This window comes from Hesperophylax consimilis, chromosome 1, assembly GCF_061612785.1.
Source record: "Hesperophylax consimilis isolate HC1 chromosome 1, BYU_Hcon_1.0, whole genome shotgun sequence".
NCBI lineage: Eukaryota > Metazoa > Arthropoda > Insecta > Trichoptera > Limnephilidae > Hesperophylax > Hesperophylax consimilis.
In genome coordinates this window covers 11,873,934-11,893,872 of record NC_142836.1, presented here as the reverse complement: position 1 = coordinate 11,893,872, position 19,939 = coordinate 11,873,934, and the positions used below count along the sequence as shown (strand labels likewise).

The window sequence follows — 19,939 nt, the reverse complement described above, 5'->3', positions numbered from 1 at the left end:
TTAGGAGAGTGAGTTAAACTAGGTATATAATATTAGCTAGGCTCCTATAGCGAAATGATCCCTTTTTTTCGTCACGGTCATGAGTCGGTTTTACTCCGGTCCTCGAAATTGCATGACGCGCGTAAAGAAGTTTCACTTCAAAAAATTCCTCCAAATTTATGGATATAATTACGATCTTTTTCAAGCGCGTATGTAATGATTATTTTTATCAACGTCGCATACACCTTGCTAATGTTTTCAGTATTATTAGGGCTTTTTTATACTAATTTTCATATATTTATTGGCAGGTAGAGTAGAAATTAATATTTTTTAGCGTTTGCCAACGACCATACCATGTTGAACACACCGGTTCTCGTCCGATCACCGAAGTTAAGCAACATTGGGCGCGGTCAGTACTTGGATGGGTGACCGCTTGGGAACACCGCGTGCCGTTGGCCCATTTTTTATGGTAATTTCATGTTTTTTTTTATTTTTTTATCGTTACTATAATTAATAATATCATAAAATTCTTTAACTTTTCAAGTATGCTACAGGCCTAAAATATTACTTAGTGGATTGATATTATGGTCAACCATTGAAAAAAAAAATTCCTACAAAGTTATGGATGTAATTACGATCTTTTTCAAGCGCGTATGTAATGATTATTTTTATCAACGTCGCACACACCTTGCTAATGTTTTCAGTATTATTAGGGCTTTTTTATACTAATTTTCATATATTTATTTGCAGGTAGAATAGAAATTAATATTGTTTAGCGTTTGCCAACGACCATACCATGTTGAACACACCGGTTCTCGTCCGATCACCGAAGTTAAGCAACATTGGGCGCGGTCAGTACTTGGATGGGTGACCGCTTGGGAACACCGCGTGCCGTTGGCCCATTTTTTATGGTAATTTTATGTTTTTTTTTATTTTTTTATCGTTAACATCATAAAAAATTTTATATCATTCTTTAACTTTTCAATTATTCTACAGGCCTAAAATATTACTTAGTGGATTGATATTATCGTCAACCATTGAAAAAAAAAAAATGGGTGTGTCAAGCCTACGCAAGACAGAAGTGAAACTTCTAGTATTCTTCTCTCTCTCTCTTTTCATTTCATTCTCTCTTTTTTTCTGTCTATTGACATATTTATAAGTAGCATGTGATAAAAAAAATTAAAAGTTATAAAAAAAGAAAAAAAAAATTAGTTAAAGCGGGGATCGAACCTCGGTTCTTCACGACCACAGTCGTGCGCTCTGCCTGTAGACAGCGAAGATGAGTTAGGAGAGTGAGTTAAACTAGGTATATAATATTAGCTAGGCTCCTATAGCGAAATGATCCCTTTTTTTCGTCACGGTCATGAGTCGGTTTTACTCCGGTCCTCGAAATTGCATGACGCGCGTAAAGAAGTTTCACTTCAAAAAATTCCTCCAAATTTATGGATATAATTACGATCTTTTTCAAGCGCGTATGTAATGATTATTTTTATCAACGTCGCATACACCTTGCTAATGTTTTCAGTATTATTAGGGCTTTTTTATACTAATTTTCATATATTTATTGGCAGGTAGAGTAGAAATTAATATTTTTTAGCGTTTGCCAACGACCATACCATGTTGAACACACCGGTTCTCGTCCGATCACCGAAGTTAAGCAACATTGGGCGCGGTCAGTACTTGGATGGGTGACCGCTTGGGAACACCGCGTGCCGTTGGCCCATTTTTTATGGTAATTTCATGTTTTTTTTTATTTTTTTATCGTTACTATAATTAATAATATCATAAAATTCTTTAACTTTTCAAGTATGCTACAGGCCTAAAATATTACTTAGTGGATTGATATTATGGTCAACCATTGAAAAAAAAAATTCCTACAAAGTTATGGATGTAATTACGATCTTTTTCAAGCGCGTATGTAATGATTATTTTTATCAACGTCGCACACACCTTGCTAATGTTTTCAGTATTATTAGGGCTTTTTTATACTAATTTTCATATATTTATTTGCAGGTAGAATAGAAATTAATATTGTTTAGCGTTTGCCAACGACCATACCATGTTGAACACACCGGTTCTCGTCCGATCACCGAAGTTAAGCAACATTGGGCGCGGTCAGTACTTGGATGGGTGACCGCTTGGGAACACCGCGTGCCGTTGGCCCATTTTTTATGGTAATTTTATGTTTTTTTTTATTTTTTTATCGTTAACATCATAAAAAATTTTATATCATTCTTTAACTTTTCAATTATTCTACAGGCCTAAAATATTACTTAGTGGATTGATATTATCGTCAACCATTGAAAAAAAAAAAGGCGTTAAAAACAAAAAAATAATTTGCCATAGCCGAGAATCGAACTCGGATCAACTGCTTGGAAAGCAACTATGCTGACCATTACACCACCAACGCCAGTTGTCGAGATGAGCTAAGAAGCATTTATATTTTACTTCAAAACTTTGACTAGATCAAATGAACTTTAATCGGTCCCGCATTTTCGTTTCGGTCATGAGTTGGTTTTACTCCGGTCCACGAAATTGCATGACGCGCGTAAAGAAGTTTCACTTCAAAAAGGCGTTAAAAACAAAAAAATAATTTGCCATAGCCGAGAATCGAACTCGGATCAACTGCTTGGAAAGCAACTATGCTGACCATTACACCACCAACGCCAGTTGTCGAGATGAGCTAAGAAGCATTTATATTTTACTTCAAAACTTTGACTAGATCAAATGAACTTTAATCGGTCCCGCATTTTCGTTTCGGTCATGAGTTGGTTTTACTCCGGTCCACGAAATTGCATGACGCGCGTAAAGAAGTTTCACTTCAATAAAGGCCGTAAACTGAATCTTTTAGAGCAGTTAGAAATTAACAAAAACTCTAATAATCCAAAAGCTATTCTAATTAATGAACAAACAAATATAATTCGTTCACCCCTACTAGATATCTTCAAACCTAATGCAAATATGAGTGCACTATGAAGTACTTAATTATGCTATTAAAATAACCCTATGAGTCATCGTTTGGGAATAACTAACATAAAGACATTCAGTCAAATTTAAACATTACACTAATTGGGGAAACTTTGCTGGGGTAATAACCATTAATAATTTTTGATATTTTACTTAGAAATCAATTAAGAAATCAGTAAATGAAATTAAAATACCTACCTAGAAATAATATAAATTTATCGTCTGTAAGTGGGCTACCCACAGTTTGATAATGCCTTCAGAGGGCGAAACAGCTGTCACGCGTAATAATAATTACACAGCAGAACTTGTTTAAAAATAAACTGTTTTTATAAACCCAATAATAATATTATTGTATATATAAAAAAAAAAAAAAAAAAAATAAAATAATAATATTAGTTTCTTTTACAACTAATAATTATTTTTTTTGGATATTTTCCCGCCATCGAGTTTCTTGATGATATGTGTCATCCTTGATAAAATGATTTTCGTAAAAATTTCCTATCAAAATTATTGTTTTTGTTTTCATTCAAACTGTAATAATTATTTGAAATACATATCTCAAATTGAAGTAGAATAGTTATGGAATGTTATATGTATAAGTAAAAGCCTTTATTGCAGCGCAAAACTATGTTTTTACTTTGTTTTAGGATGGAAAATAAGAGTGGCGGAGGTTTTAGTGTGAAAGACCTTGAAGACATGGGTGAAGGTGCATTCCTATCACTATTTGAGGGAATTACGGAGGACCAAGCTGAGGATTCGGAGGCTGGAGGAGACTCCGATCCCGAAGATGAGATCTCCCAGGTTCTTTCAAGTCCTCGGGATTCAGTTCCTAGGAGCGCTGCTAAGAATAATTTCGATTCTAATCCTGTCAATGCGGTGTCGGACCCTACTTATATTGAAAGGATTATGGAAGCTGATTGTTCTTCAGATGAAGACCCAAAAATTCCCGATCAATCACCGGAAGTTACTCCTTCTCCTAGTGCGACCTACTATAAATGGCGGAAACGAAGGCATCACGCGCCTCCCGAGTATACTTCTAACAAGTTTTCACAATTCGAAGGAATTCATATTGAGGTAGATTTGTCTTCACCAATCAATATTATTTTCAATTTTGTTACTCACGCTATTCTGCAGCACATGATTGACGAAAGTAATAAATATGCTAGGCAAAAAAATGTTGCCCTTGATTTATCCATAGAGGAATTAAAAGCGTTCATTGGCATCATTATTATAATGGGATTTCACCAGTTACCTAGCTTACGATTGTATTGGTCAACCCATGCTAATTTTTATGTTGCCTGTATTGCAAAAGTTATGAGCCTCAGGAGATTTTTAAAAGTTATTCGTTTCCTTCATATGAATGACAATCAAAAAATGCAGCCTCGCGAAAGTTCGCTGTTTGATTGTCTACATAAAATAAGGCCACTATTGACTCACTTCAGTGCCGTATTTAGGACTGCATTTTCACCAAGCAGATTTCTTTCTGTAGATGAAAGTATGATTGGTTTCAAAGGGAGATGTACACTAAAACAATACATGCCTTTGAAACCAATAAAGCGAGGATTCAAAGTTTGGGTGATATGTTGTGCAGTTACTGGGTACATGATCAACTTCCAAGTTTACGAAGGAAAAGAAGTTACATCTCAACACCCCGAAATTGGTTTAGGAGAACGTGTTGTGATGCAATTGTCACAGATGTTTGAACATTTGGGATATTGTTTATTTTTTGACCGCTTCTTCACTTCCATTCCTTTACTATCGAAGTTACTAGCAAATAAGTTGTTTGCTTGTGGCACGATTTCCAAGTGCAAAAATTAAGCAAGATAAATACATGAAACTTGGTGAGCACGACAGTGTTATGGCAGATTCTATATCTGTAACAAAATGGAAAGACAGGGGTACGAAAGCAGTTTGCATGGCGTCCAACTTTCACGATCCTTCGAAAACAACAACAATAAAACGAACCAACAAGCAAGGCGGCAAAGATGATGTGCCCTATCCGATAAGCATAGCAGACTATAATAAGTATATGGGAGGAGTTGATCGATTTGACCAACTTGCTTCATCATATAACATAACGTGGAAATCAAGGCGGTGGTGGTTAAAAATCTGGTATTACCTTATTGAATGTGCCATTGTTAATTTGTACACTTTATATAGGGAAACATTGAAGAAATTGGATAAAGAAAAAAAACCTATTACACATCTTCACTTCCGCAACCAATTGGCTGATCAGTTGATAGGATCTTTTACTTCAAGAAAAAGGATTGGTCGTCCTCAGACTTCATTAGCTAACGATATCAATTCTAATCATTATCCTGAAAAATGTACACTTCGTAGATGTGGATATTGCAGCACGTCGCTGAAAATGGTACGAAGCTCAGTAGCATGCAACATTTGCAAAGTAGCTCTTTGCATACCGTGTTTTATGCCGTACCATTTATCTGGTCAAAAGAAGAAACTAACGAAGCCTTAGAATTTGTTAACATTTTATGTCACACCATGTATCTGATCAAAAAAAGAAACCAACAAGGCCTTAGAATTGTTTATTATTTTTTGTTTATGATTTTATGTTGTACAATTAATCTGTTCAAAAGAAGAAGTCTTCGAGGCCCTAGAACCGTTTATTATTTTGAAATTTTTTTATAAAATTATCAAAGCAGTTATTCTCTTGTAACGCAAATAAATAAAACGACATTTTTTCTTACCAAACTGTCTTTTTGTAATGTAAACAAAATTTTTATAAAATATATTTTTTTTACCTAAATGGACACCGGTCAGAAAAAAGACCGCTGGAAAATCGAAAAATTTCAAAAAGACTAAGCAAAAAAAAAAAAAAAAAGTTTTTTCTGTTCATCAAAATGAATATAGTATTCATAAATAAAACCATTAAGGGTTTATCGTTAAAAACAAAAGTTGTCCTATAAAGGGATAAAGACCACAACGGTCATTTTGACCGCAGATAACATGCGACTTTATTATTATTGTAATTGTGTAATATTTGGCATAATATTATATAAATAAAACAATAATTATGTTTTCGAAGGAAGCAAATACTTTGGGGTGTGACATATTGAATGAAAAAACATACACTTAGTAAGACACCACTTTATTTTTGAATTAATAACAATAGTCAACCGGGTTTCGCTTGTCCCAAGCTTCATCAGGACTAAATATCAACTAAAGCAAATTAGATACAGGCACATATAAATATAGGTAAATGAAAACAATGAGTGAAAGAGATACAAAACAGATAGAAAGGGATGCAAATAGAAAATGTGGAGACAAATTATTAAGGATGATGAGGAGGGTGGGGGGAAGGAAATAACAGTTTCAGCGGCGGAATAAATTTAATATGGGACTATCAGATAAATTAATTTGGTTATTTATTATATTTAAATTATTATTAACTGCTTTTTTTATTTCAAGGGCTTCTAGGTTGTTTAATCTAATTCCAGATCCATTTTTATGCAATATTTTAGTTCCCGAGATTTTATCGAATGAATGATTAGATTCTATTAAATGATTCGCGAATTCTGAAAAGGCATTATTGTTTAAACATCGTAAATGTTCTTTTACTCTTAAGTTGATATTCCGGGCCGTTTTTCCGATATAAAAAGCAGAACAATCATTACAATTAAGTTTATATATGCCCGAGTGGCTTAGTTTGTCGTCTTTATCTTTAGTATTAATTAAGTATTTACTTAAATTATTATTAGTGTAAAAAGCGGGTTTTATTTCAGATGGGAATTTTTTAACGCTTAAAGAAGAAAAGTTATCTGTATACAAATAACTTTTCTTCTTTAAGCGTTAAAAAATTCCCATCTGAAATAAAACCCGCTTTTTACACTAATAATAATTTAAGTAAATACTTAATTAATACTAAAGATAAAGACGACAAACTAAGCCACTCGGGCATATATAAACTTAATTGTAATGATTGTTCTGCTTTTTATATCGGAAAAACGGCCCGGAATGTCAACTTAAGAGTAAAAGAACATTTACGATGTTTAAACAATAATGCCTTTTCAGAATTCGCGAATCATTTAATAGAATCTAATCATTCATTCGATAAAATCTCGGGAACTAAAATATTGCATAAAAATGGATCTGGAATTAGATTAAACAACCTAGAAGCCCTTGAAATAAAAAAAAGCAGTTAATAATAATTTAAATATAATAAATAACCAAATTAATTTATCTGATAGTCCCATATTAAATTTATTCCGCCGCTGAAACTGTTATTTCCTTCCCCCCACCCTCCTCATCATCCTTAATAATTTGTCTCCACATTTTCTATTTACATCCCTTTCTATCTGTTTTGTATCTCTTTCACTCATTGTTTTCATTTACCTATATTTATATGTGCCTGTATCTAATTTGCTTTAGTTGATATTTAGTCCTGATGAAGCTTGGGACAAGCGAAACCCGGTTGACTATTGTTATTAATTCAAAAATAAAGTGGTGTCTTACTAAGTGTATGTTTTTTCATTCAATAATTATGTATTGAAATGATTAACTTTAATCAATTAGGTGCACATTTAGTACAAACTGTTGTTTTTTTATAATATCCGAGGCACTTTCCTCAAACAGATTTCTTACAATTATCATATGTGTCAGTTGTTTTATTTTGCTTACATTTTGTATTAATTTGGCTTTGTCATCTTTTAGAAGTTTAATTTTCCGCTTCCCTTTCTGTCAATTCTTCAAGAACAAACACAACTGGACCAGCTCTGGTATTTGTATATGCTGACCTTATTTTTTCAACAAGCTATAGAGTAAAATTGTGGCGAGATATATTTTTTTGTTATATGCATTCATAGCGGCTAGATCAAGTTTTTTTTAGAAAACGTGCAAAAGCCACATTCTAATCCCAGCTCTTATGGAATAATTAAAAGCCATTTGGTCGATTATATCGACACCAGATTTTGTAGAATTGTAAAATTCAATCGTTTCGGGAAATTTCTTTATTATGTCGCCAAATTGAACATCTGGATGTACTGTACTCCATATCATTACATTTTTCTTCAGTTTTTCTTGATAAACAGTTAGTGTAGTACTATTGTTAGTCTTCAAGATAAATGATTCATTACGTGGATTACAAATGGTTCTGCAAACTGCTGATATTTCTCTCCTGGTTCCGACAATATTTGTTTGTTCAGCTCGCAATTTTTCTGCCAGCTTCATCGAAGTGAAAACATTGTCAGTTGTGATGTTTCGTCCCTTATCGGGATACGGTTGTAATAGTTTCATAATTACATATTCTGGTAATGACTCATTTGAATCTTCTTAAGATTTACCTAAATATGGAAATTCATTACACAGATATTTAGTATCTATGTCCACCAGAAGCCAATACTTGATACAAAATTTGTCAGGACTATTTGCTATACATTGAGTAAACGGACATCAAGTTTTGCTAGGAAATAGCTGTTCTTCGCCCATCAAATTTTCACAAGGAACGTAACACAGATTACAGTTTTTAATGAACTTGTTCCAAATTGCCGATGCTAGTACAAATTTATCAGTTGCCAGTCGTGAAGATCTCGTAGTTCGCAAATATTTCATAATTTCTTTGAACCCGTTCTTACTCATAGTTTTTTTTTAATATGGGTAGTCTCCATAATTTCGACCATAAGTCAATATCCAGGTGGCTAGCATTATAAGCCCTGGGAGCATAAACAACAGCAATAAATGCATCAAAATCATTCAAAGATATGCCCCAATTATCATTGTTTGTGCGACGACGAGCTTTTGTCTCGGTGCACATTTTTATATGTCGAAGGGTCGGTTCATCGATGAATAATCGCCAAACAGTTAGAACTTTATTGTTTTCAACATATCGCTTCGCATAAAGTGTTGGGCCTGAAACTTCTCTGAGTATATTTTGTCGATTACGTCGTCCTTGATGGCTGGAAGTACTCTGAGTATGTGATGTACACGTCCATTCTGTACCGTCAACTGCAACCTGAATATCTCCAATTTCCGGAAGTTCTGTTACTCTTGCAGAAAAACGTCCTCCAAGTTGTGTAGATCTCCCTTCATAACTGCCTCTTATTCTAACCCCTCAACCACGACGATTTGTAATCGGATTTTAGGAAAAGATGTCGATGTCATCTGAAGATCTTCATCTGATTCTGTAGCGTCCGATGAAGAAATATTGGGCTCCAAAACAAAAACGGTGTCATCAATTTCACTGGCACAACATTCTTCATCTGACTGATTCTCTGCAATGTTTTGAAGTCTTGCTAGTTCTTCCATTATATCCGACTCGGTAAGATTTCTACAAACACTCATTTCAATATGATATTATGTTCCAAAATTTCAATAAAACTATAGCAAAAATAATTAGAACACAATCTACAAAAATAAAACGAAATTTTCTGTGACTTGAAATACGTACTCACAGACCAACATGCGGTAGAATACTAACAACTGACACCCACAGTACAGATAGAGTAAGAATGATACCGAAAGAAAGAGAAAAGTAAATTAGTACTAACATGTGTAAGGTGGAATGGGTATATTTAAACTTGGATAAAGAAGATCCCAAACAAACCTAGCTTAAAATGGCCCTAACAGTCACATTGACCGCGGCAGTCTTTGTAGGTATAAATCATTATATTTCGATAAGTAAATATGGTACGTGCCTGTTTTTTTTTTAACATGGTTGTTAAATCATGAATCATGAAAAGTAAAAAAAATTAGATCATTACCATAAATTTTAAGCAAAATATCGTCAAATTACACCGATAAACTTGACCGCTTCGGTCTTTCTAGTGTTTAGGGTTAGTTATTTTTATCTCTGAAAGGGATGCACGAGGCAATTGAGGAACAAAGAACGAGCCGAAACTTGATTAATCGAGTCTCACGGTTTGTCTTGTAAGTAATTAAACCATGCAAAAGCGATTAACAACGTGTACCATGATAATAATCTTATCAAGATGAGTCACCGAAGAAATATGCGAGAGCAAATAAACAATTATTTTAATTATACCTTTTTTTGTAACAAGCCTCTTCTGTCTGATACAAATATTATGACTTAATATTTGTATCGGACAGCAGAGACGTCATTATCGGACATTTGTCATAACACAACTTTCCAATCCAAAACTGATTGAAAACACCCCGCGTAAATAATTATTTAAAAACGATATTTGATTCTCATTAAACCTTTCCGAGAGAGGTCGCTTCCCCTTAATATTCTACAGAAATACTTGAGTTTGCTACCCTCGGAGCGCTAATGATGATGAGGGTGTTTTTATTCGAAACGTATTCGGCCTTTGCATTTTTATGCCCCCTTTACTGAGAGAAAACAAATTTCGTCAGCGATGAAAGTGACTGAGGGAGATTATTTTCTGAACAATAGAAAGGAAATAAAAAGTTATTACGGTAATATTTTTCGTTGGATATTTAACCACACCCACTGAAAATTTGTGAAATCTTAAAATTTAAAAGAGAAAGTATGAAATGTTTATGTTTAATAAATATCTATAATTAGTCAATAAGAAGAAATTCGTGGTTTGTAGATATAAGTTAAAATCACATTGCTTTCAAATGCTCTCCTCGTTAACTATTTCAGTTATTGTATTCAAATCAAACAAACAAATCTCAAATTCCACTTCACAGAGTTCCTTTTGAGTTGGTTATGGAAACGAAATGTAAATTGGCCGTCTAATATCTTCCCTTAATTTCATTGAAACATTTTCCTAAAATGCGTCAACTTTATTAGTGTTTATTTTCAATTTATTTATTACAATTTGGGAGGCGGGTATGGGTACCGCCGTCATGGGAACCGTTTATTGAAAAACTAACACCTCAGCCTTAGGTCACGTCAAGTAGTTTGCTACATTTGGTGACTTAGCAAGGGTGCCTGGATTCATAAGGTGAGGTTTGTCAATATCTTGGCGGCGGTTGCCCGTTGACTACGCGGTGTACTGGATCGGGAGATACTGGTCGAGGGAGACCCTTTGGCCTCTCCAACAGCACTCTATCGTCTCATCACCCAGCACCGCAGCTCGTCCGTCGCCCCTGAACATACTAACCCCCAGCTTCCTACCCACCACTCATATCTATTTGCTTCCCAGAACTTTTTCTCTATTTCCTTAAAATAACTCCACACAGCATCCCCAAAGATGATATAGGCCACAAACGAAATTATTTTTCACTTTGTCTACTGTGTGGAGCTAATATAAAAATAAAACATTTAACAAATATGCATATTTAATGTGGTTTCCGAAGCGCAAAAACGGGTTATCAAATAATGTATGTATCACAAGCATCAACGCTGGATTTTATTCATACGCCTTTTTTCTAGGTACGAATTAATTTTTCCAAGATTTCTGATGCCTGAAGGTTGGTAAAAGTTTTTAAAGCCAAAGATATTATATAGCTGATAAAAAAATACAACCGCGAATAAATCATTGAAAATTTTATTATTTTAACGATTTATTCAATGACAGAGCAATTTCCGTCGTTTAAAATTTGTTTACTGTACGTACGATTATATCTATTGATGTTTGACTAAAACGAGTTAATATGATACTGATTTAAAGCTTTAATATTCATCTGAATCGTTGAGATTAATTTTACTAAGTACCTTAATACCAGACATGAACATATTATTTTTTATGTTCCGTCAACAAAAGTGATTATATCATGTACGGAGATGCTGTACAAAGGGGTTTTTAAAGGAGGAATCAATACATCTGGATGAAAATAATCCGATCGTTTGTAGCAAATGTGCAAAATGTGCTAACGTCTCTCTGAAATGTTGCTCATGGGATGTCGCTAGTTCGTTAGGTCCTTCCATTGAAATATAGGTAGAACAAACACAGCATCGAAAATTGCCGAACTAAATATTGGTGGTCACAAGAGTAAAATAAAGAGATGTGGATAAAAAGCCATTTTGTTTTGTGAACCGGCACAATATTATTTCAAATATTGTTAGCAAACTCGTTTTTTCACTAATTTACTGTTGTTTCAAGTGTCAAATTTAATCTGACTTTGTAATAAGCTTATTATTTCTTTACAAAACAAGTAGTAATTCATTAAGATAAGCGAAGGTTCGCTGATTTCAATTTGTCCTAAAAACTCTCAGAACCGGTTATCTTTATTTTGTTTCGTTGGAAAACATTCTTCGCGTCTTTACAGCCTCCTCAAAGCAATGCGCCTGTTTACTTTGAAAATGTTTTACATTATTCCAGAAATGCTCTGAGTTTATTACCAGTTGGTTACTCTGCCGAAAAAGTAAGAATTAATAATAATTATCAAATGCTTCCCCAATCCACGAATTTTCATTAAGGGCAGAAAATAAGGGTTATTTTAGCTAAGTTTACACAAATTACCGGATATATCATTTTATTTAATGTGAAGGGCTTGATTATATCAGTGAAGTGTGATATTTTTGAAGTCCTTGGAAATTTGATTTATTGTCGCATTAGCAGTATTTAGTATCTTCAGCTTCTTGAACTCTAACCAACGATGTGAAGAGAAAATAAGTCAAACCAACAATTATCTGTACTTACATATGCAGGTACAAAAATAAAAAACATTCTGAAGGTCTCCGAACATTTACAGAAGTACCTTTTCAAAAATAATACTAAACACAGTGCTTTTTTATGAAGTTGATTCATTTTTCAAAACTCAAAAATTGAAAATCTAGGCTCAAAACTTAAAACGTAAATTTTGAAGCCTAAAGCTCAAATCTCAAAGCTTAAAGCTCAAATATCAATTCATAAAACTCAAAATCCCAAGCTCGAAACTTAAAATTCAGAATTCAAAGCTAAAACTTTCGGTAAATTGAACTGTGGATACACACCTACACATTTTTATATTAAAAAATTTTGCTTACGTTTTTCGAAAAATATTAACTAACTATTATTTTAGTTGATGCGCGTTAAAATAGATAAATCTCGAAAAAAGCCTGTTTTTGTATGTAAATAGTTTTAAATGCTAACTTCAAGAAACATTTCAAATAGGGGCTACTTATACAGTTGTGTGGAAATTTTATTAATATTAAAACCGTTTTCTTGCATTCACGTAGGCGTTGTTCATTTAAACATATTTAAAGTTCTGGGCCCAGGTGATTTAGCAAGGCGTTAAATGAAGAAAAATCATCCCCGTCGGATTTTCAAAACACTTTCAGAGCTCTGTCCAGAATTTTTTTTTCATAAAAATAGTTTATGCAAAAAAAGCAAAACATCTCTACGCTCACCAAATTTAAGAAGAAAATTAACATACGTGACTTTCGCAAAGTGCCAAAAAATTGATAACTTTAAGTGGGAATTTTGGTTCGTACATAATGTAGATGAGGAAAGTAGCAACTCTGAATTGCATTGTGTGAAAAATGGATTCAACCATAAAAGGGATAGAATCTAAAATATATAAGATGTTTCCGGTACTGGCTTTGTTATTTATTTGAATAAAAAAAAAAATATGTATGGAGTGATGGCTACAGAAATTTGTTATTATTTGAATATCTATTGTTAAAGTAATGCAGGTGTTTTTTATGACTGCTTTTAGTGCCGGAATGAATAAAATATTCTGATTGCCAATTGTATTAAAAAGTTTTTAACAAACGTATTCATTTATACGGTTATTTAAACATACCTGATGTCACCAAACTGCGATTCCACTGTATTAGATGGTGTTATATACTGCTGGATTAAGCCCTACGCAACACACCTGAAGGACAAGTTTCAAACTATGTTATCGTCATAAAGTCAAACTATATGAATAATTTTATATGGGACAAAGGGAAGACTAACTTTGTTAGACAGTATTACTCAATGTTTAAACATGGGCTTCTGGAACATAAGACAAGCCTAGATTGGAGCAAAGGATAAAAATAACTCATCCATTGAAGTTGGAGCCACAGTCTGGCAGATTCTGCAAACACTTGAAATATGAATATTAAATTATACTCGTATTCATAATAATTAATTCCATGACCACAAGGTCATGTTAAACTTCAATCTTCCCTGTCTGTACGGGACGTGTTTGCCTGCACAAGAAAAGACTGTAAATAATAAGCACCGGCACACATCAGTCCTCAACCTGGGTAATGATTTAAGTAAAACACCCTGAGGTGTTCTATCCAAACCAGCATAAAAGAAAGACGATTCGAATCAAAATTCACATTTTAACTACAAGTATTGTACTGGTATACAGAACGTACAAAAAGGTGTAGCTTATAGGTACTTCCTATTTTTTACAGCCAACCTAATTCACAAGAAATAGTTATATGTATTTCAATAAAACTGGGATTTAAACACAGATAGAGAACTGAGATAATCGAAATTCTTTCAGCGATAATTTCAAATTGGAGCACATAGTGCATCATCGCGCCATACGATGCAGCAAATGGCGTAGGCGACTGCTGGAGCAGTGGCCAGTTGGTAGCCAGCAGGAATCGGCCAGCCTCTAGGCTTCAGCATCAGTGGCTAATTCACTCGGTAGCCAGGAAGAATTGGCCGGCCTCTAGGTTGTCAGCATCAATGGCTTATTCAATCGGTAGCCACGAAGAATTGGCCAGCCTCTAGGGTTTCAGCATCAATGGCTAATTCAGGTAGTAGCCAGGAAGAATTGGCCGACTTCTAGGTTTTCAGCATCAATGGCTAATTCAGTCGGTAGCCAGGAAGAATTGGCCGGCTTCTAGAATTTCAGCATCAATGTCTAATTCAGTCGGTAGCCAGGAAGAATTGGCCGTCCTCTAGATTTTCAGCATCAATGGCTAATTCAGTTGGTAGCCAGGAAGAATTGGCCGGCTTCTAGGGTTTCAGCATCAATGGCTAATTCAGTTGGTAGCCAGGAAAAATTGGCCGGCCTCTAGGTTTTCAGCATCAATGATGCAGGGATTGGCCAGCCGCTGGTGAGTTGTTGACTGATTCGCTATTGGCGAACACCTCTTTCTTGTCTTTTTGATAAAGAGCTTCTAGAGCTACTAGCAAAAAGTGATTGGACGTCTTGCACCACTTCTCACTTGTCACTTGTCTTGGGCCGTTATCACGTGGGTCCATTGATATATGCGTGAATGGTCTGTTGTTTACCACATTTTCAGTTTCTGCCAGCGCCGTGAGTCAGGTTTCTTTCATGGGAGCTCTTTGGTCGAGTAGGTTGTTCAGAGCTAGTTTCTCCTCCCGTGTAAGGTGATATATCGTTACGGGCTACTTTGTTCAAGTTTCATAGGTTCAGCCAATCTTCGGATGTGTTTGTGAACATGTGGGTCTCTCAGTCTGAGCGATGGTTGCAAATTACAATGATTTTATCGATAGGTATGGGGTTCATCAGCAGCGGATGGACGTTCTACGACGCCTTTCTGGTAAGACCCGCTGTAGCTGTATGAGGCTTTTCGCTGCTTGCATCAGGGAATTTAAGACTATTGTGTACGCTGGGTATGCATTCAATGTGCACCCGCACTGCTATGGAGTTGAGAGTACGGCTAACATCCGAGGCGGGAGGCGCTCCGGATGTTATGTGGGCTTGAGTTGCTGCGTATCCGGGACCAGCTTTTAAGGCCGAGACGGCTGCAAACTCTCGAATTGACTGGCTAGTTATTGTCAAAGGGGACCGAGCTACAGTTGGTGTCCGCTCAAGAGTTATCGCATATCCGGGGGAGCCGGCTTTCGAGGTCGAGCCGGTCACTTCAAACTCTTGGGCAGACTGGTTTGCCTCATATCCGGGACCGGCATTCGAGGCCGGAACGGTCGCTGCAAACTTGTCGGTGACTGCCTGGCCACTGTTAATGGTTAGCTGAGCTCCACATGGTTTCCGCTCACGAGTTGTTGCATATCCGGGGGGCGGTCGCTTCAGGCTCGTGGGCAGACTGGCCGGCCGTCGTCAATCATGGTTTGCCGCATATCCGGGACCAGCATTCGAGGGTGGGACGGACGCTGCAAACTCATCGGTGACTGGCTGGCCGCCGTCAAAGGAGGGCTAAGCTCTCAATGTTTTCCCCTCACGAGTTTTCGCATATCCGGGGGCCGGCTTTCGAGGTCAGGCCAGTCGCTTCAGGCTCGTGGGTAGTCTGGCTAGCCGTCGTCAATCATGGTTTGCCGCATATCCGGGACCAGCATTCAAGGGCGGGACGGTCGCTGCAAACTCATCGGTGACTGGCTGGCCGCTGTCAAAGGAGGACTGAGCTCTAAATGGTGTCCGCTCACGAGTTGTCGCATATCCGGGAGCCGGTTTTCGAGGTCAGACCGGTCGCTTCAAGCTTGTGGGCAGACTGGCTAGCCATAAAATGCACGCTAAAAGTGCGCGCTATACCCCCGGCGGAGTATGAATGTTGGCTGGATGGCAGGCTGTTCAATTTTTTTTGTTGACAGGCATCAGCTCATCGCACGGAGTGGCTAGGTCCCCAGTCGCTTGTAATCGCATATCAGGGTCTGGGTCAAGTGGTGTGGGCGCTGGCTTGGTTGCTTACTGGCGTGATGACTGCGTTTTAACACCACAGCTGGCGAAATAACTAGTTGCTTAAGCCTCAGGGCTACTAGCGCGCTCAGAGTATATGTTATATAACCCAGCTGAGTATGCATCTGGGTCTGGATGGAAAACTGTCCACTGTATTGGTTTCCACGGGGTGGCAAGGTATCCCGTCGCTTGTTATCATAAATCAGGGTCCAATGCAAGCGGTGTGGGCATTGCTTAGTTGCGCACTCGAATGGGGTGACGTGCGTTTGACATCATGGCCGGGATAATCACCGGCGATTTTACTGATTGCGCAGGCCTCAGGGCCAGTAGCGGGCTTGGGGTGTGTGTTATACACCAGCTGAGTGGGCATCTGCATCTGTCGGAAGGCTGTCTACTGTATAAGTTGACTGGCAGCGGCTCATCGTATGGGGTGGCAAGGTACCCCGTCGCTTTTAATCACATATCAGGGTCCAGTGCAAGCGGTGTGGGCGTTGCTTAGTTTCACAATCGGGCGGGGACTGTGTACGATACAGCCGGAATATCACTGGTTGTCACCAGCGATGTCACTGGTGATTTCATTGGTTGCGCAGGCCTTGAGCGCATTATACCTCAGATGAGTTGGTATACTGACTGGTTGCTGGGCCGTTCATTGTAGAGTTTGACAGGCAGTGGCTTATCTCTCGACTCTGCGGGCCCGGTGCAAGCAGTGTGGGCGTTATTTAGTTGCTCACCCGAGCCATGATTGCGTAGTATACCGCAGCCGGGATTTCACTGGTTGTGACCGGTGATGTCACCAGTTTTGTCACTGGTTGCGCAGGCATTGGGCGCATTATACCTCGGCTGAGTTGCAGCAAGCTTAGAGAAACCCAAGGCAAGTGAGGCCCGGGGCAGAAGTGCAGCAACATCGGGCCTCAGTGAATAGCAAGCTCAGGTGAGCCTTGGGCAAGTGGGCTCAGGTGGAGGCCAGTTCCCTCCTTCTCCTCCTCCCGTGGGCTTGAGGCAGAGGCGCCGCGATATCGGGGCCACGGTAGAAGCTCGAGGCAAATGGGCCCTAGGCGGAAGTGTAGTGACATTGTAGCTCGATAGATGCCCGGGGCAAGTGGGCCCGGAGCGTAGGCTGGCCACTCAATGGAGCCTGGCCAAGAATAATCAAAGCTAAGGGAGATGGTGCCCATGGACTGCCCTGACATCAGCTGGTTTTGGAGCTGGGAGGTGCTCTGCGGGACCAGCGTCGTGGATGACTCGGAATCTCTCGGCCGCTGCACAGCGATGGCATCTCCAACGGGGCAGGACTGAAGGCGTGATGTGTGGATCCGGCTCGAAGGACCATTTGTACGGGACGTGTTTGCCTGCACAAGAAAAGACTGTAAATAATAAGCACCGGCACACATCAGTCCTCAACCCGGGTAATGATTTAAGTAAAACACCGTGAGGTGTTCTATCCAAACCAGCATAAAAGATAGATGATTCGAATCAAAATTCACATTTAAATTACAAGTATTGTACTGGTATACAGAACGTTTAAAGGGGTGTAGCTTATAGGTACTTCCTATTTTTTACAGCCAACCCAATTCACAAGAAATAGTTATATGTATTTCAATACAACTGGGATTTAAACACAGATAGAAAACTGACACAATTGGAATTTTTTCAGTGATAATTTCAGATTAGAGCACATTGTGCATCCATACGATACAGTAAATGGCGTAGGCGACTGTTGGAGCAGTGGCCAGTTCAATTGGTAGCCAGCAGGAATCGCCTAGGAATCTTCTAGGTTTTCAGCATCAATGGATTATTCAGTTGGTAGCCAGAAAGAATTGGCCGGCTTCTAGGTTTTCAGCATCAATGGCTAATTCAGTTGGTAGCCAGGAAGAATTGGCCGGCTTCTAGGTTTTCAGCATCAATGGCTAATTCAGTCGGTAGCCAGGAAGAATTTGCCAGCCTCTAAGTTTTCAGCATCAATGGCTAATTCAGTTGGTAGCCAGGAAGAATTGGCCGGCTTCTAGGTTTTCAGCATCAATGCAGCAGGGATTGGCCAGCCTTTAGGTGATCACCGGCAGTGGGCAGTTCAGTCGGTAGCCAGCAGGTATTCGTCAGCCTTTAGGTTGTCAACATATTTGGCTGGTTCAGTCGGTAGCCAGGAAGAATTCATTAGCCTCAAGGTTGTCAACATCAATGCAGCAGGGATTGGCCAGCCTCTAGGCGATCACCGGCAGTGGGCAGTTCAGTCGGTAGCCAGCAGGTATTCGTCAGCCTTTAGCTTGTCAGCATCTGAGGCTGGTTTAGTCGGTAGCCAGGAGGAATTCATCAGCCTCTATGTTATCAGCATCAGTGCAGCAGGGATTGGCCAGCTTCTAGGTGATCAGCGGCAGCATGGTCATTTGATTATAAGAGCCGGCACACAGAGACGCCACATTATTGTAAGGATGACAGATGCGTCTGGCTCAGCTGATAGAGTGCCGGCCATAAACAGCTCGTTAGAAATAGTTGTTATCTTTAAAATGATTGTGCTGTGATGGAGGAACAGAAGCGACTACAGATTTTTTTTATTTTAAAACATTTAAACTATAAATATGCACTGTTATATTCGACCATAAATCGTGTGGAGGATACACTATGCTTAGTATCGATTGGCGTTTCTAATGGCTTTTGTTACCTTTAGAGACACTTGTGTGCAGGTATTTCAACGGCTCCACCTTTTCTATCCGCTCTTCCGTAACCAAGAGCCTTCCTAATTGCCATAATTTCAGCGTTTTGGGCCGTTTGAACTTAACATTTTTACTTTATTTTTTTACTGATTTGTAGCGCCATTGAGGTGATTTTTCAGAGACAGCGCAATACAAATTATCCAATTATTATTTTTATAATAATATATAAATTTAACAGTATACCTAAGCATTGTAGGCAGTTTTTAAACCAACTTTACATTGAAAAAAGAAGATTGAATTTATTTCGATAAAGGAAAGAAAGTACCTACCTTTCAGACTTTCAGCTGGCACTATTTCAAATTAATGTGATAATTATAATATTCAATGAATTAAAAAATTCACACAATTTTACAGGAACATGATATTGGAATATGCCACAGGGCTGCGTGTTTACACAAAAATTGGTATAGTGTCATTTTTTTATGCATGCAGAAAGTTTTGACATAAGTTTTCATTTGGACCGGTTGGTGGCTGAGTTTACATCGCATTTGGATCCCACCCAGGCGTGGTGTATTCAATTCCTCGGTTATCTAAGTCCTCCATCACAACACAATAAATATTTTCCTCTTACAGTGGTTGTATCAGGAGATTTTAAAATATTTTCAGGTTATTCGTAACCTAGGAATCTTCCATAAATTGATAGAGATCATAATTTATATCCTAGGATTTACCTAAGCCTAATCCGATATCTTGTGTCACAGGATATACCTCAAACACGTTTGTTATTTCTACCAAAGAAAACATAAAAGCTGATTGAATAGGACATTTTGTTGTCTCTATTTCTTAGAGCTATAAATATCACGTTATTGAAAGAAGAAGCGTATTATTTATAAATTTTACTACCCTGATCTAGTCGAAAGTTGATTCCTCAA

At 37.7% G+C, this 19,939-nt stretch overlaps 4 non-coding genes across 4 annotated transcripts; all 4 read left to right on the top strand.

The window, feature by feature from the left end:
* The first annotated feature begins 318 nt into the window (after window positions 1–318).
* On the top strand, window positions 319–437 carry LOC149426284 (5S ribosomal RNA). The gene has a single exon (XR_016303278.1). It is a non-coding gene; the product is annotated as a 5S ribosomal RNA (ribosomal RNA).
* A 323-nt stretch (window positions 438–760) lies between these two features.
* Window positions 761–879, top strand: LOC149426283 (5S ribosomal RNA). Its single transcript, XR_016303275.1, has one exon. It is a non-coding gene; the product is annotated as a 5S ribosomal RNA (ribosomal RNA).
* Window positions 880–1,581: 702 nt separating this feature from the next.
* On the top strand, window positions 1,582–1,700 carry LOC149426282 (5S ribosomal RNA). Its single transcript, XR_016303274.1, has one exon. It is a non-coding gene; the product is annotated as a 5S ribosomal RNA (ribosomal RNA).
* Window positions 1,701–2,023: 323 nt separating this feature from the next.
* LOC149426281 (5S ribosomal RNA) lies at window positions 2,024–2,142 on the top strand. Its single transcript, XR_016303269.1, has one exon. It is a non-coding gene; the product is annotated as a 5S ribosomal RNA (ribosomal RNA).
* Window positions 2,143–19,939: the final 17,797 nt, after the last annotated feature.